At 34.1% G+C, this 17,917-nt stretch overlaps 1 pseudogene; it reads left to right on the top strand.

Moving 5' to 3' along the window:
- Positions 1–851: 851 nt before the first annotated feature.
- Positions 852–7,807, top strand: LOC133196131 (alpha-galactosidase A-like; annotated as a pseudogene).
- The last annotated feature ends 10,110 nt before the right edge of the window (positions 7,808–17,917 follow it).

Genomic DNA, 17,917 nt, shown 5'->3' with positions numbered 1-17,917 from the left:
AATTTAATAATTATATTATTGTTAAGATATTCAACTATTTTTCTAATTGTAACTTGGCGTTCTTTCATAACAAATTGCTCAACTAAGAACACATCTTTTCCCCGGCTTGCTTTTGCTGGGCAACGGAACAAACATCATATTTAACCATATCCCTGCCTTCACTAAAACAATCAAACCAATTAATGACTGAACTTCTGGTAAGTCTTTTGTCTTCATAAACCTGGTACAAATTATCATATTCTACAGCAAAGGAATTTCCAAGATATACGTTAAACTTTACAACCGCTCGTTGGTCCAGTACGACTGAGTCCACCATTTTTTGTCACAAGTCACCTACATATTGACGTCATTTTCACATTGTGACGTCACAGACACGGAGCAAAACATTATATAACACCTGCTATTTATAGAGGATGTGTATGACTATATGTGTGCAAAATTTCATTCTGATCTGAATTGTGGTTTTGTAAATATAGAGATAGTTCGCGAACTTTTTCATCACCCCTCGTATATATTCATTTGTGTTTAAATTTACAACCATAACGTAAAGAAAGGAAGTTGGGATTCATGTAAGCATGACAATTCTCCTGATCTTTTCGAATTGACAGGAAAATGGCAGCTATATCGTCTGGCTGTCTCCCAAGTGGTCATTTAGTGCGTGACCACGTGAATGTCATGTGACATAACTGGACGCTCATGAAATCATGAATGGTGATGATCTGTGGAAATATTACTTTTTAAATTTTACAAAATAGTACAAAAACACTGTCACAGCTGTAAGCTACTATACATTAGTGTACAATATCAAAATTTAAAGTAAAGATGGGTGAAAACTGAAATTAAGATCGAAGATGATTCTTCTGTTGGGTTTGCCTGCCCTGAATATTCTTTTTGCTAATCATTGTTGGGAGAGATTTCGCTGTGACACGAACGTACAGAGGACCCCAACAACTGCATCAGGTAGGCATGGTAGCTAGGTGTTACAATGTATGTACTATCACAGGCACCTGAAGCGTGCATCAACCCCCCACCCCCACACAGAACTAACTAATAAAATATAAGGAGTCTTTATTTTCTCGAAAATATGTTATTTCTCCGTCAATTCTCTCTGTATGTCATTCTGTGCATTCTGTGGTTTGTACTTTTGTTAAGGTTTAAAAATTGGCCATATACGGTATGATGAAAATATTTTTATCATACCCTATATGGCCAATTTTTAAACCTTAACAAAAGTACAAACCAATTGCATTGCACAGAATGCCACATACAGATAGAATTGACGGAGAAATCAAATAAAGACTCCTTATATTTTAATAGTTAGTTGGGGAGGGGGCCCACGCTTCAGGTGTGCTAGCTGCTGTATTACTTTAACTGAGATTTAGCTTTTGTTTTCTATAATAAAGAATATATGCCCCCCTCCCAAGGTTCTTATGGGACTGTTATGTCTCAGATGGAATTCATTCTTGAGATGAACTCTTATTAAAGTGTAGATACCCCAGGTTTGATTTACTAACAATTAACAATGTGTTTGATATTTTGTACATTTTAAAATTGGCAAAGTAAAAGCATAATTTATATGAAATATATGGAGATAACGAACAGTATTCAAGTTCAAAAGTCCATTAAACATTACATAATAGGTGCAGAGCAAACACGGATCTCCAAAACATCAGAGGTGGGATCAGGTGCCATGGAGGAGTAAGCATCCCATGCCGACCGGTCACACCCGCCGTGTGCTCCTTGTCATGATCGGGAAATAACGGAAAAATCCGTCGACAATTCAGTGTGTAAATAATGGCCTAACAATTATATTTCAATTCTGATATATACATATACGTGTATCAGAATCAGACTCATTTAATTAATGTCATGAGTTTTCAGTGTTCAAACGCCAGCCATCATTTACTTATAATTACAGTGAAAAGGTGATAATGCAGATTTTTGACAGACTGGTAGAAAACGGTTTTAGAGATGCAGGATATAATTATATTGCCATAGATGACTGTTGGGCAGAAAAAAGACCGAGATCCCCTTACAGGAAAACTAGCTGGTTGCAGACAGGAAAAGGTTTTCCAGTGGAATCAAGGCTTTGGCAGATTATGTAGGTTTACCTCAAAAGACTTAGTGGAATTGTAAGGTAAAGTAGCATTTGAATTAGTGGTAACATTTCAGCTGTAACCTGGAATGGGAGATCGGGGTGGGTGGGTGGGGTGGTGATGTAGTGAAGAAGTATAGGTATTTTTTGTCAAAGCTATTTATTAGCTAAAACGAAGATCAATATTTGGCCTCGTTCCCAATGACATGAATGTGAAATGTAGGTGTGGAGGTGTGTCTGGTTCAGAAATGCATACATGTATGTTACAGTATCATAAAGGTTTGTATATAGTACTTCGATCAATATTCAATAATTGGCTGCTCTGGTTTATACTCCAGCATGCTAGAGGTTCACGGCGAGATACTTTTGACTTGGCGCCGCGTAATCTCTAGCATGGAATATGAAGATAACAAAACAGTATTCAATCTTGAAAGTCCAATGAAACGAAACAAATTTGGAGCAGAGCAAACAAGGACCTTAAAATTTAGGGGTGGGATCAGGTGCCATGGAGGAATGAGCATCCCCTGCCGACCGGTCACACCCGCCGTGTGCTCCTTGTCATGATCGGGAAAAAAAACCCCGGAAAAATCCGTAGACAGTTCAGTGTATAAATAATGGTCTAACAATTGGTATGAAAAACGTCAGTCAGCATATGACTCAGGTTGTATGCAAAAAAATCTCGCCGCTGAAACTTCAAGTAGAAATAAATTATTTAACCAAAAATTCAGGCTTTGAACAATAACGAACGACACAAAACAATAAAATATTCATTATTGGCGATAAAACTTACACATAAAACAATGTAAATCTTTCGTATTTAACTATAAGTGATAAATCCGAGGTATATATTAAGGAGCGTAGGGACGTTAACCGAGGCTCTTACTTGTAGGAGTACCCTGGTTTAAAGTTTAATGAATGATTGGAGTTCATGCTATCATTATAAAACATATCTGTGGGCACTTAAAATAATTTGTGATATTTAAATTAGGGTGTGAATGGTCTGATGTGTTCTGTTCTACTTTCAAATCATCTGAATGTCTCATTTCTCACTACCTGAATTTGTCTGGAGGAGGGATTTATGATCAAAACAGCCAGTTGTTTTCAGTGAATAAATTGGTTCTATATATCAAAGCAGTGTTCCTTAAACTCAGTTTGGAATGTGGGTTTCAAGCAACAAATTTCTTTCATAGTGTTGTACATTAAAAAATGTCAAAACATCCAGTGAAACAGTAGCACTGATAATTTATTTCTAACACTGGGTTTACAATACATTCATTGAGTTTTTTCCCACGAGATTAAAAGGAATGTTTTCTGTGTATTTCAGGTTCGCAAGCACGGAATGAAGCTCGGCCTTTACGGCGACATGGGTACAAAGACTTGTGAAGGTTAATTCTACATACAGACACACAACCTTTTTCTGACTGGGGAGTTGACATGTTAAAGTTGAACTGTTGCAATGGGGGCACTGGAATGGAGGAGGGTGTGTGTATTTAGTACAATATTATTTGACTCTGCATTGATCGTGGTGTTTAAAAATTACCAATATGTATGTACAGTTGAAATGAATTACTCTTGTTTATAAACAGGTTGGGGGGAAACGTAAATTCCGCTATAATAGTGGTATATCACTATTATAGGGAGATTCCGTTATATTTTCAGCCGTAGTTACCCTCGATTTCATCAAATAACATACTTGCTGATTAAAGCGCAAGTTATGATGGGTATAAAAATGGACAATAATTTGAATCCTTGTATTTTATGAATTTTATTTAATTTTCTGCCGATGCGTTTAATAATACGAACACACTTTTTTAAGCGGAAGTTACATTTTTAACATAGCAACCAGTGATTTCGGTAGTATTGAACAAAGACTGACTCTTAATATCTCTCACACATGTGCACAAATTAGTGCTTGTAATAACTTTGAACCCACGTTGAAATACGTTTGTCGAATTTACAGAAGAAAAGGTAATTTTTGCCTGCATAGTTACTGGTATGGAGGCCTGTTATGACAAATGAAAAAAAAAGAAGCTCAGCACAAGTTCACTTTAATGGAACCGATTTATGTCGTCTCAATCGTAAGCAATATTCGTCACTCTTACATGTAATCTTAGGTACATGTATAATGTTTCCTTTCTTGATGATGAAACCGTGAATTAAATTGATTAGTCTTAGCAAGAAAAGGGAAAAAGTTGTGAAAATTACCTGTAGATGTGACGTCTTATAAATTCTGCATAATTTATTGATTGTGTAAGTTGCATAAAATTTTATATTTAACTACGTTATGCACTAAAACAGAGACAATGAAATCCTAATTACCAGAAGTAGATTATTCTGGTATAAATAAACGAAATACAAGGAGAAATACAAATATGAAGATAACAAAAAAGGCCATTTGAACAATAACATTTTTCGCAGAGCGAAAAGGTAGGATCAGGTGCTATGGAGGAGTAGGCATCCCCTGTCGATCATGGATTTTGAGAAATTCATTTGTTAATGGTTATCAAGAATTAGTGCATCGTTTTCTGCCCCGCATCCGCTAGAATATTAAGCCTGCTTTTCTAAGTACACATAAGCCATTATTTACACATTGAATTGTCTACACATTGCCGTGTGCTCCTTGATCATGACAAGGAGCACACGGCGGGTGTGACCGGTCGGTAGGTTGTGCTCACTCCTCCATGGCACCTGATCCCACCTTTGATGTTTTTAGGGGTCCGTGTTTGCTCTGTTTAATTTTTTTTGTTTCAATGGGCTTTTGAGATTGATTACTATTTGTTATCTTCATATTTCATACAGTATTTTAAGCTTAAGCAAATTGAAAAAGAAATTGAATCGATTTAATTTATTTTCTGTCTTAAAGTGTACGTATTCAAGGAGCAAATAATTGAGTGAATTACATCATGTTTTTTCTTAAAGTCTATTTATTTATTTTCTGTACAAAATTAAGTGAAATATGTCATTGCATTTTTATCGATTTATTCAATGTATTTTCTGTCTTAAAGTGTATTGAATTGTAAAAAAAAAAAAAAAAAAAAAAAACACCTAAGTTGAGATTTAATTAACATAATTGTTATAAACACAATGAACTTTCAACACAAGGCAAGAGGAGGGAGGAAAGATTATGCGATGTTTACGATACTCATCAAATTGAAGACGAATTTAATTTCATTCTTCAATGCCATAGATATCTAAATTTAAGGGGAAAATACATAAATGAATATTATTACAAATCTCCAAGTACATTTAAATTACTTCAGTTATTCGGTTCACATCGCATATGTACCCTAGTTGGCTTAGGGAAATTTATCCATCGTGCTCTTATATTACGTTACGATGATCTGTCAGGTTGACCCAATGTCTATTTGTTCAAGGTTAATTTTCAGATGTTTATATATAATACAACAGCATTGCTACATATATTGTAAAACAATTATAATGTTTTAAAGTATTCCTTCTTCTGCTTTATATTATAGCATATATTATAGTCTTCTATACAAGTGAATGGAACTGTGGGACTGAGGAACACATGATCAGGAGTCTCACCCCCACCCCCTTTAGACTCTTTGAGAGTCTTACTTATTGTAAAATATGTATAGATTATGTTATTTTTGTAACTGATGGGCAGTACTGCCCAGAGTTATATTCTGAATAAACTATATCATATTTGCAAGCGGAAATAGGTGGACTTGTGATTTTTTTAAAAAGTGGGAATAGGTGGAAGACACTCTTAAAACCGAGGCCCTTTGTTGTTCGTATTGTTAATTTTGTTTAACATTCCCAAAACGAATGTCAAACAATATGTTTGTAATTACTTGCAGAAATGACATCTTACATCATTGTTTACGATTTATTGCAAATGTACAATACACAGGTTTCATCAGAAGAAAGTGAACATGTAATGAGCCTTTTTCGTTTGTCCCAACGGGCCTCCATACCCCTTACCATGCAGGCAAAAATCATCTTTTCTTCTGTAAATTCGACAAACGTATTTCAACGTGGGTTCAAAGTTATTACAAGCACTAATTTGTGCACATGTGTAAGAGATATTAAGAGTCAGTCTTTGTTCAATACTACCGCAATCACTGGTTGCTATGTTAAAAATGTAACTTCGTCTTTAAAAAGTGTGTTCGTATTATTAAACGCATCGGCAGAAAATTAAATAAAATTCATAACATGCAAGGATTCAAATTATTGTCCATTTTTATACCCATCATAACTTGCGCTTTAATCAACAAATATGTTATTTGATGAAATCGAGGGTAACCACGGCTGAAAATATAGCGGAATCTCACTATAATAGTGATATACCACTATTATAGCGGAATTTACGTTTTCCCCCAACCTGATAAAGTATAGGTACTATAAATTATTTTGAAAACACAGTGAAACTTACCTAATTTGGACACTGCGGTTCCATGAACAGACATTCATATGGACTAGACAAAATTTCAAACAAATGCATTTACTGTTAAATTTTCATTGTTCTAGGTAACATTTTCAAATATTATACTTTCATGTAATTTAGTTGAATTTGATTCATAGAGAAACATTTGTTAAAAACACTGTTACCCTCTGTGTGATGAAACCACGCCCTCCACTGTGATAGAATGTAGCAATTTAACAGTCAACATTAATTGATGATTGGTAATATTCCAAAAAGAAAAAAAAAAATGTTGACTGCCAAGAATCTATGCACACATGGTTGAATGACTTTTATATAAAGCATTCAGTATAATATAATAAATACTGCATGTAGTTGAGGATACAAAAGAAAATTTTCGCCCCCAAAAAATGCATTGTCAACCGAGCCTGCACATTTTTGGGGGTGGAAATTTTTTATGTTACCCTTAGCTACCTGCAGTACTTATTTAACACACAACATCAGGATTAGATAAGATTTTTACTGTTTGATGCATCTAATTTCTTAACTTTTAGGAAAGCTGTGTCTTGATGAATTTAAAATGGAGTGAAATCGAGAGCAAAATAACATGAATGAAAATATCGGAGTATACAGTACCTAAATCAAGGATACATGTAAGAGTACTATTTACAGTTAATGGTGGGAGACTTTGGCCTGAGTGAAATCCACGGTACAGATGGTGATGTGGGCCATGTGGTCAGTGCCCCTATTCATGTCTGTTGATCTCCTCAACAAAGACATCATTGCCATCAGCCAGGACTAGGCGGACCAACCAGGACACAGGGGCTGTAGGGACAGGAGGTTTCCCGTAAGTATAAAAAAATAAAACTTGTACAGTGTAGTTATATTTCAGATTGTGTGCATTGACTTAATTCATAAGAAAAGGACAAATGTTTTCGTAATAGAAATATATAAGAAGAACAAGTTCGGTTAAACATTCTGAAAACTTTTTTGAAACTTAAATAGACACATATTTATGTTATGTTCTTATGGTAGATTGAATACCTTGTCAGATTTTTTTACACGGAAATGCAGACATTATAGAGGGTTGGGTAAAGCCTCTCAGTGACGGATCCACCGCAGTAGCCATATTGAATGGATCTTCATATGGAGATCCATCCACTGTGATAAAGTACCTTCATCAACTTGGACTTCAGAAAAATGCTTCTTATGTTTTTTATTATGAACTGACTTCAGAGAAATCATGGCCATACAATGACACCATGCCTGTGAAAAGAAGAATTCCAGCCGCAATTGTATATTTAGCTGTAGCCGTGGAAGTATTTTGATTCTTCAGTGATGGCAGTGTGGAGGGGGAAAACTAAGCATTTATTTAAAGTACACGGTCATTGATCTTACTTTTTTCCATCACAAAGTACCAGATTCATAGACATCTACCAAGAAAAAATAGGTCAATGAATTTCTCAAAATGATTTTTTTAGATTTTAAAACCCAGGCCAAAACTTTTTTTAATGTAATTTTGTCAGTTTGTCATGTTTACTATTACTAGATTGCAGATGGTCACTGTTTGTATTAATCTTATTGATGACACTTGGGTGTGAAATATCAATAAAAATAAAATGTTGAATATAAATGTCACATATAACTGATGAAGATACTACCAAAAAGTTCAATGGCACAGAAAAAGTTGATTATGACATCACAAGAAAATATTGATTTATAGTACACTGTATTAGATATGTTCTAAGTCTTTGCTTTAAAAGAGTAATTGTGACTTTAATAAGGTATTTGAACTTTCCTTTCAAAAATGAGCAATGTCATTTTGTTGAGAGAGATATCTATCCCAGGGCTATTCTGTTAACAAGATACTAAACCTGGTTGCAGGTGTATCAGTTTTTACAGGGTCAAAAATATCTTCTTTTTTTTCCCTCTCTATCATTGTTAAATGAGTATTTTCACACTTTACATAATATATGATTCATTTGACAGTTTTATATCCTATTGATAACAGTTTTTTCTTCTTTCTAACAGTCGGTTTTCAGTTGTTCTGTGCCTGTATTGTTCAGGCATTCTCAAAACTCAGTATAATATAATTAAGGACTTTCTTCAATAAAATTAATAATTTTGGAAAAACTGCGAAGTAACCATGGAAAACAAGCTGTATATTTAATGACAATTCAATATATCAAATACTGATATTCAATTTTAAGATAAAATCTGATAATTGGATATTGTTTTTGTACTATTATCGATAAAATAAAAATCAAAGATATAGTAATATGTAGATTCTAATAGCAAAAACTGCATGATTCTGGACTGTAGGAACAATTTCATTTTGGGAAGGGAGGGGGACCAATCAAAAATTACATGACAAGCAAAAAAACAGTATTTCGTTTTCGACTTGATACGACTTGAGATACATCAGTCGAAAACGAGATATTTAAAAACAACTTATAGAGACAAAAGATTTACATTATCGATAACATGTAATGAATACTATAAAAATTTGATCGTCCACCGTGGCCCCACCCTACCCCCGGGGGTCATGATTTGAACAAACTTGAATCTACACTACCTGACAATAATTCCACATGAGTTTCATCTTTTCTGGCTCATTGGTTCTTAAGAAGATTTTTCAATGATGTGCCATTAATTTTTTTGCTATTTCGTAAATATCTCCCCTTTGGAGGAGGACGTGTCCCTTCATTTGAACAAACTTGAATCCCCTTTACCCAGGAATACTCTGTGCCAAGTTTGGTTGAAATTGGCCCAGTAGTTCTGGAGAAGAAGATGAAAATGTGAAACGTTTCCAACGACGACAACGACAGACAACGGACAAATTTTGATCAGAAAAGCTCACTTGAGCCTTCGGCTCAGGCTCAATATACTTGCAAAATATCAATTCCATACCTCATACAGTTCTTGAGACATAAGTTGTGACAGACAGACGCAAGGTAAAGTGATCCCGAAGTGTCACAAAAAGTCACCAACAGACAAAAAAAGTCTCTCTCTCAGAATCATGAATTTTAAAAGTATAAAATTCTAGAAAAGACAAAAATCATAATTTTTCATTATGTTGAGTTACGATCATCAGTTTAAAAACCTGAGATGTGTAAATTAAGAAAGTTATTTGCAAAATTAAAATCTTGGTCTTAGTCGTACATGTAACTTCTTTTGTAAAACGGGACCCTGTTTTAAAAGGACATTTTGACGCACTTCCGGAACCGTGAACAGTATTCCCAATTTGACCAGTATTATGGATGGCGTCCTCTTCCAGATATTTCACTTATTCTGAAGATTGCAAGATACGAATCACTCATAAAGAGGTAAATTGGCTTTTTGTGAGTACATGTATTTATGATTTGAAATATTTTGCAACAAGGAATGTTCAAATTTTGCCAGTGGGTTTAATGGTAGAGTTAAACGCACTATCATAACAGTGGCCTGTGGTTACATTTATAAACATGAGATGTAGTACCGATTATTAAAGTAAGGAATGAATTATCAGATTATCACGATAACTAAATAGTTTATATTGTGATTTCAGAAGATTGTTCATGTTGTTACATGTAGGGGTCAATTATATTTACATTTAGCTATATGTATATAGATTGAAATATCTAAATAGCTATATAGCTTTATTGAAGGCCCTTTCACAATTGGCGCATGAGCAGACGCGACAAAATATTCGTGCGACCGAAAAAAAATTGATTTGGACTGTTGCCGAAATAATCGCATATGAAAAAGTGTTCGTACGAAATTCGCAAAATCTAAAGCTACCGTTGTGCGACGCAAACGCATTAAATCTTGTGATATTTCTTGCGTCTATAAGCGACTGATATACAACGAAAGCCAGTGTTGTAAGATAATGCGATAGGATCGCGCGAGTGATCAGGTGATCGGACGATTGAACGTGCGCCAATGCGATTGGACTTGCGCCGCTCCTGCGATCATGCGTTCCATGGTACGAATGCTTGTTCGAGTGCATTAAGGCAACACCCATCAGCCACGCAATTCTAAATTTAGAGAAACCGACACAGTGCTGTGATTTTTCTTATTTCTTCTAGTATTTTTATCGTTTAGAATGTGCGTAATTAATTATTGACTGTATAATTATGACAGCAAAGTGTTTTGACGGTTTGATTTCATATTGGTGTATAAATATAATATATATGGTGTATATATATAATATTTGTATGGCAAATTAAAGCTGATAAATCGTGCAATGATAGTAAAACGTTGCAAGATTACATGAGACACGTTGAGCAAGAGTCTCATGGTCGCAAATCACTGCTGCGATTCATCTTACGACCTTTAAAAATCGTGCATCACTCTTACGAGTACACAAAACGTTGTAAGACGTTCGTACTAATGTTCGTGCGTTGCATTGCGATAATTTGGATCGCATTTGGTCGCGTCTGAATAGTTTGCATGTCCACTATTTTGAGGAGACTTGATGCGACCACTAAAACGCATGCAACGAAAGCGAGACTTCGAGCAACGTATGCGAGAGCTCCTGCAAAGCTAAAAAATTCCGATCGCAAAGTGTTGTAAAGTGCTCGTGCGCCAATTGTGAAAGGGCCTTAAGGTATTCAAACTAGCTTGTTTTAGCTATTTTTTATTCTTTTTCTTCAATGTGATTTCTATAACCATGTAAAAAGTCGCGCTTTGGTGCAGTGACAGTTTCAACTTTGTACTGTCCTGAAAACAGTGCATGAAAAATTGCAAGTCCATCAAATCACGTCTCTTCAATATACTTTGCACCCAAAGTTCTAAAAGTTTTGGGGCTATTATAATATAAAGCATTTGATTTGTGGGCATACAGTAACTGTAAAGCTGGTCAATAAGTTGATTGATAATAATTCAACACAATGTGAAGTAATTATACTTATCCATGCCTCTCCTCACAAGGTGGTGTAAATGAACAGTTATCCAAACAATGCATGGAAATGTACATGTATCATTTGCTTTTGGTTCAAAAGCAGCAATGTTTAAGCTATCTTTTATTTAAAATATTTTTTAAATAGTCCCAGAGTACAAATACTTGCGACTTTTTACCTATTTCCTGTAAAGATTTTTATTCACATTGCTTTATCAATCTATTTTGAATAGCTTAATTTATATTTACATCGACTGAATATTTTCTCCTTTATTTCTTAGGAAAACCATTGTCGTTTATCGGTCAGTAAACACTACTAAGCGTATCACCTGCACAGATTTCTTGAACAGTGGCTCTTCCATCAATGAAACGTACAATGATGTACATACCAATAATACAATATTTAATCTGCTTAAGGAGGGATTCTTCTCATATTTCTTGTATTTAAAAATTAATGAAATTTTCATGGATTTAAGAAGACATTATCATTAAGTCATGGTATCAATTAGATTACACTTGACCGTTTTATTTTTAAGATCAGATCAAGGTCATTATCTTCTACCCTGACCTTAATAATAAAAAAATTAATGTTGCCTACTTATAATAATATAACTGAAATAGATATTGGCTAATCCGAATTTCCACAATTTTTTTTTTTTATTTATTTTTTTTTTTATAGATTTTCAGGATATATTAGTTATTTTTTATATACTTCGTATATTTAATTTTTTCTTATTTTCACATTTGGTAAAGTAGTCATATAAAGATACAAATTGATACAAAAAACAAAATGTTTTGACCGTTTACGTACTAAGAGCGAAAAAACACTTTTTACGGAGTTTTTCTCAACTCTGTACTTAGAAGCTTTTAAAAGTTAACAAAATTGTAGTTTGTTTGGAAAATCATATTTATTTGATATATTTTAAAACTTCAGTCAATTATGATTAATTTTATTTACATTTGAAATTTTCTTTAAGTCTTTGATTGTTTAAAAATTTTAACTAAATTCATTGTTCTATAGTAATTTTGAGAAGCAGAAAAGGAGAAATTTTCATACGCTGCCGTTCCGCCAAAAATATAGTTCCTGCTAGATTTCAAACTCAGGTTACCAATTCTATTTAAAGTTGTACAATTATGATGAGGAAAGAAAAATATGATCCTTTAAATCCCTTACATCTAAATATTTAAGATATATAAGCAAATATACTTTGAATATTTCATCTAGACAGAAACCAGGCAAGAATCCCCCTTAATCCTACTTTAGATGATTATTTGTACAGATATAAATATAAACAATAAAATGTTTTTGTTGGTTAGTATGGGATTAACATTGCAGCTAATACAGAAAAAAATACATAACTCGCTTACGCGGGTTATGCATTTTTTCTGCAACAGCTGCAACATTAATTCCCATACTAAGAAAACATTTTATTGTTTAAAGCTATATAGCCATTTTAAGCTAAATAGCTAAATGAAGAGATTATGCTGGACCTGTTGCATATACTTTTAAAATAAATCACAGTAGGTCAAAATATAGGTCACGAGATTATTAAAGTACAGCATTGCTAAATATGGTTTGATTTCAGTGTATTTTTCAAAGCAAACGTTCACAACATTTCATTGAAGATATCTATTACCATATTTATTTGATATGTTGCATATGTTGTAACTAAAATAAAACCAAAAATATCTTTATCAAATACTCTCTCTCTCTCTCTCTCTCTCTCTCTCTCTCTCTCTCTCTCTCTCTCTGTCTCTCTCTCTCTCTCTCCAGAATGATTCAATCCTTTAAAAATCTCACTGAAGCTTAGAAAGTTATAAGAGTGGAGTTATAATTGACCACTAGTTAAAATATTATGGCATGTCAGATGTTGCAATTATATTTGATCTTTTTCATTTACATTGTATAATTTTCCATTTGTATTGTATAATATTCGATCTTTTGAACCTTCTACATTATATAATCTTTATTTAAAAAAAAAAAACTACGTTCAAGTCAAAGTATGGTAAAAATTTTGATATCCCATCCCAAGAGTTCTTATGTTACATTAGTTAAGTTTTTGGTTCATTGTAGCATCAAAACTAAGCAATATAAATAAACAATCTCAGAATACTAGTGTGCAGAAGGTTATCACCTGTGTTTTTCCCCACAAACCAATGCTTTTCATCATGTTTTTTCTACATCCCCACAACGTCAGAGGTCCTGAGTCAACACGTTGCCGTTGGATCCCTGAAAATTTCACTCGATATCTTGCGGCTGACTGCAGCTACGTCTATCGGTGAAAATTACAAATCTTGATTGTTTTTCTTATCTTCCAATCAATCACATTAAGTTTCAGTGATAAACAATGCGTAACACGTGCATTTTAGGTGTCAACCGATTCCTTTCTGTTTGCATCATCTGTCTATTTCAATTTGCAAAAATCTCAATTAGATTGAAATTATTTGCCTAGGAAATAATATACACACACTAGAGAGGGCAAAAAGGATCATTTTCTCATACTAAAACACAATTTTTTTTATCTGAGTGGGTCTTCCCTCCATATTTTTCAAAGTTTATCCTCAAAGTATGCGAAAATATATACATTTTTAGGTCAACAAAGACCCACCATACCTTAAAAATACACTTATGACACAATATTAGCATCTTTCCGAGAAATACTTGAAGTCTATTTAGTCAAATGATTTAAATGCCAAAATTCATCAAGAGCTGTGTAGTCTCAATGGAAAATGATACTCAGGATTTTTATTGCTAGTGTTCGAGCCCCACCAATACCACAGTCATTTTTTTTAACAACAAAATATTTTTTCCAAACAAAATTTTCCTCAGAAAAGTTTTGTTTGTCATACTTTCATGAATTTCAACAATGAGAACTTTACTCTAAATACTAAATTCACAAATTGATTATGATTTTTATATATCTGAAGCTATATGTATTCACGCGCCTTGTTCACCAGTCTCCTTTTGCAACATTCTCGGTACTGTGATAAAATTCTGCGTAAAATGACATAGAGACCTTTGCCAGGTATTTCAGTGATTTTTGAAGATTTCAAGATAAAAATGCTCACAATGAGGGAAAAATACATTTTTATGTGAGAGTATCTTTAAGCAAATGTATAGTACATATAAGTAATTACTGCGTCGCTTGTGGGTTCAACGTTAAAGTTAAGCGAGCAATCATATATCATGATATATTAATTCCTATGGTGTATGTCTTTGTATAACTGTTTAAGTAAATTAAGATAAAGCAATAAAGTAAGTTTCCTCCAGAGCAAAATATTAAAAGTTTCTCAAGTTTAGCTTTACTCTACCAAGACCGTTGGAGGGGGGGGGGGCACAATAGAAAATCAAAGTTTGATATGAGATGAATCTTTTTTTAAATGTGGACACATTCTCAGGTGGTGTAGATTCAAATTTTTACATATTTTTTTACAACAATATTTACATATGTTAAAAGCAGAGAAAACCTGCTTTTTAAATATATCAAATATTCTTTATGTAATTAATCAGGAAAAAAATATGCCAATCGTCGGGAAAATCGTTCTTGCTTCAGAAATTTGCACCATTTTCAAAGTCATTTATGTCTTCAAAACGTAAAATCTAGATTTTACCAAAGTATAAAGTATTAATTTTTACAGGGTTTAATATTAGTGAAAATTTCCTAAAAGATGATTTATAGATTATATACCTTAACAAGAGGCCGAAGGGCCTTAACGGTCACCTGAGTACAATACAACAATTTATAGGATCCATAAAACTGATAAATGAAGCTTTGTTGCCCAAAAGCAAGAAATACAGTATGATTTGCATCAACAAAATATTTGGTCTAGTATCTATTTGTCCCCCATTTATCACTAACAAAATGTCTTTTTTTAACCCCATATTATTACTTTTCACATTGGTCTCTCTTGGCCTTTGAAGAACATTTAAAAAGATAAGTTATTTTTGTCTCAATTTTATTCATCTATTATTTCCAAGTCTACCTGATCATTAAAACTGTGAAAGTACTTTTTGTATTTTACAATAAATATTCTTGCATAATTCTCTTATTCTATTAACCTTTCAAATACATTGTTTACAGTGATTAATTATCAAAGGTGAATGGTAAAGGGGAATAACTTTGCTCAGCAGAATACAAGTTAATAGAGCACTGGGCAGAACCAGAACACTTGACTAAATGGTCCAGGTGTTCGAAATTCTGGTAAAAATACCTTTGCATATTAAAACTTCTACTCTGTTTGCCTCGAATATGCCCAGAAGCATAGAAGAATTTCAAAGAAATGCATTTTCACTATGTTAATAAATAAATAAAGCCCCACCCTTACACCAACACATCTGACCCAGGGGCCATGAACTCACAATTCAGGAAGAAGCACCCTTGCTCATCATAACTATACACTTGTGTCTTTGCTTTATAACCAGTGGTAGAAAAAAAAATTTTGAAAGAAATTATGCATTTTCAATATATAATCAATAGAGTCCCCCCCCCCCCTTCACCTAACCCCTGACCCAGGGGCCATGAATTTCTCAATTTGGAAGAGGCATTCTTCCTTATCATAACCATGCAATTCCTTTGTTTGAATAATACAAGGAGCAGAGAAGAAGATTTTGAAAGAATTAATGCAATTTCCCTATATAATCAATAGAGACCCGCCCTAACACCAGAACCCTTGACCCAGGGGCCTTAAAATTCATAATTTTGGAAGAGGCAACCATGCTCATCATAACTCATCGTCACTATGTACTTAGTTTATTTAATATCCACGAGCAGAGAAGACGATTTTCTAAGATTTAATGCAATTTTATTATTTAATCAATAGAGCCCCGCCCTAACACCAGAACCCTTGACCCACGGGCCATAAAATTCATTATTTCGGAAAAGGCAACCATGCATGCTCACCATAACTATGTTCTTAGTTATTTTATTTAATATCCAGGCGCAGAGCAGAAGATTTTCAAAGAATTAATGTATTTTCACTATATAATCAATAGAGCCCCGCCCTAACACTAGAACCCCTGACCCTGGGGCCATGAATTTCACAATTTTGGAAGAGACACTCTTGCTGATCATAACTATGTACTTACTTTATTTAACACCCAGGAGCAGAGAAGAAGATTTTCAAAAAATTAATGCAATTTTACTATATAATCAATAGAGTCCCGCCCCAACACCAGAACCCCTGAACACCAAAACCCCTGACCCAGGGGCCTTACCCTTAGTTACTTTATTTAATACCCAGGAGCAGAGAAGAAGATTTTCAAACAATTAATGTATTTTCACTGGGGCTGTATTGCCCTAACACCAGAACCCCTGACCCTTGGGCAATGAATTTCACAATTTTGGAAGAGGCACTCTTGCTCTTAATGACTATGTACTTAGTTACTTTATTTAATACCCAGGAGCAGAGAAGAAGATTTTCAAAGAACTAATGCAATTTTACTTTTTAATCATAGAGCCCCGCCCTAACACCAGAACCCCTGACCCTGGGGACATAAAATTCACAATTTTGGAAGAGGCACTCTTGCTCATCATAACTATGTTCTTAGTTTATTTAATATCCAGGAGCAGGGAAGAAGATTTTCAAAGAATTAATGCATTTTCACTATAAAATCAATAGAGCCCCGCCCTATCTCCAGAACCCCTGACCCAGGGGCCATAAAATTCACAATTTTGAAAGAGGCACTCTTGCTCATCATAACTATGTTCTTAGTTTATTTAATATCCAGGAGCAGGGAAGAAGTTTTTCAAAGAATTAATGCATTTTCACTATACAGTCAATAGAGCCCCGCCCTAACACCAGAACCCCAGACCCTGGGGCCATGAAATTCACAATTTTGGAAGAGGCACCCTTGCTCATCATAACTATGTACTTAGTTACTTTATATAATACCCAGGAGCAGAGAAGAAGATTTTCAAAGAATTAATGCATTTTCACTATATAATCAATAGAGCCCCGCCCTAACACCAGAACCCCTAACCCTGGGGCCATGAAATTCATAATTTATGAAGAGAAACTCTTGCTGATCATAACTATGTACTTACTTACTTTATATAATAACCAGGAGCAGAAAAGATTTTCAAAAAATTAATGCATTTTCACTATATAATTATGCAATAGAGCCCCATCCTAACACCAGAACACCTGACCCTGGGGCCATGAATTTCACAATTTTGGAAGAGGCACTCTTGCTCATCATAACTATATACTTAGTTACTTTATTTAATACCCAGGGGCAGAGAAGAAGATTTCCAAAGAATTAATGTATTTTCACTATAAAATCAATAGAGCCCCGCCCTAACACCAGAAACCCTGACCCTGGGTCCATGAATTTCACAATTTTGGAAGAGGTACTCTTGCTCTTCATAACTATGTACTTAGTTACTTTATTTAATACCCAGGAGCAGAGAAGAAGATTTTCAAAGAAATAATGTATTTTCACTATATGATCTATATAGCCCCACCCTAGCACCAGAACCCCTGACCCTGGGGCCATGAATTTCACAATTTTGGTAGAGGGCTCAATGCTTATTACAATGATGCCAACAGTTTGACTGCT

Source organism: Saccostrea echinata, unplaced genomic scaffold (assembly GCF_033153115.1).
Source record: "Saccostrea echinata isolate AGI-Se365-2 ecotype Australia unplaced genomic scaffold, CSIRO_AGI_Sech_v1 ptg000030l, whole genome shotgun sequence".
NCBI lineage: Eukaryota > Metazoa > Mollusca > Bivalvia > Ostreida > Ostreidae > Saccostrea > Saccostrea echinata.
This window is presented reverse-complemented; position numbering and strand designations above follow the sequence as displayed.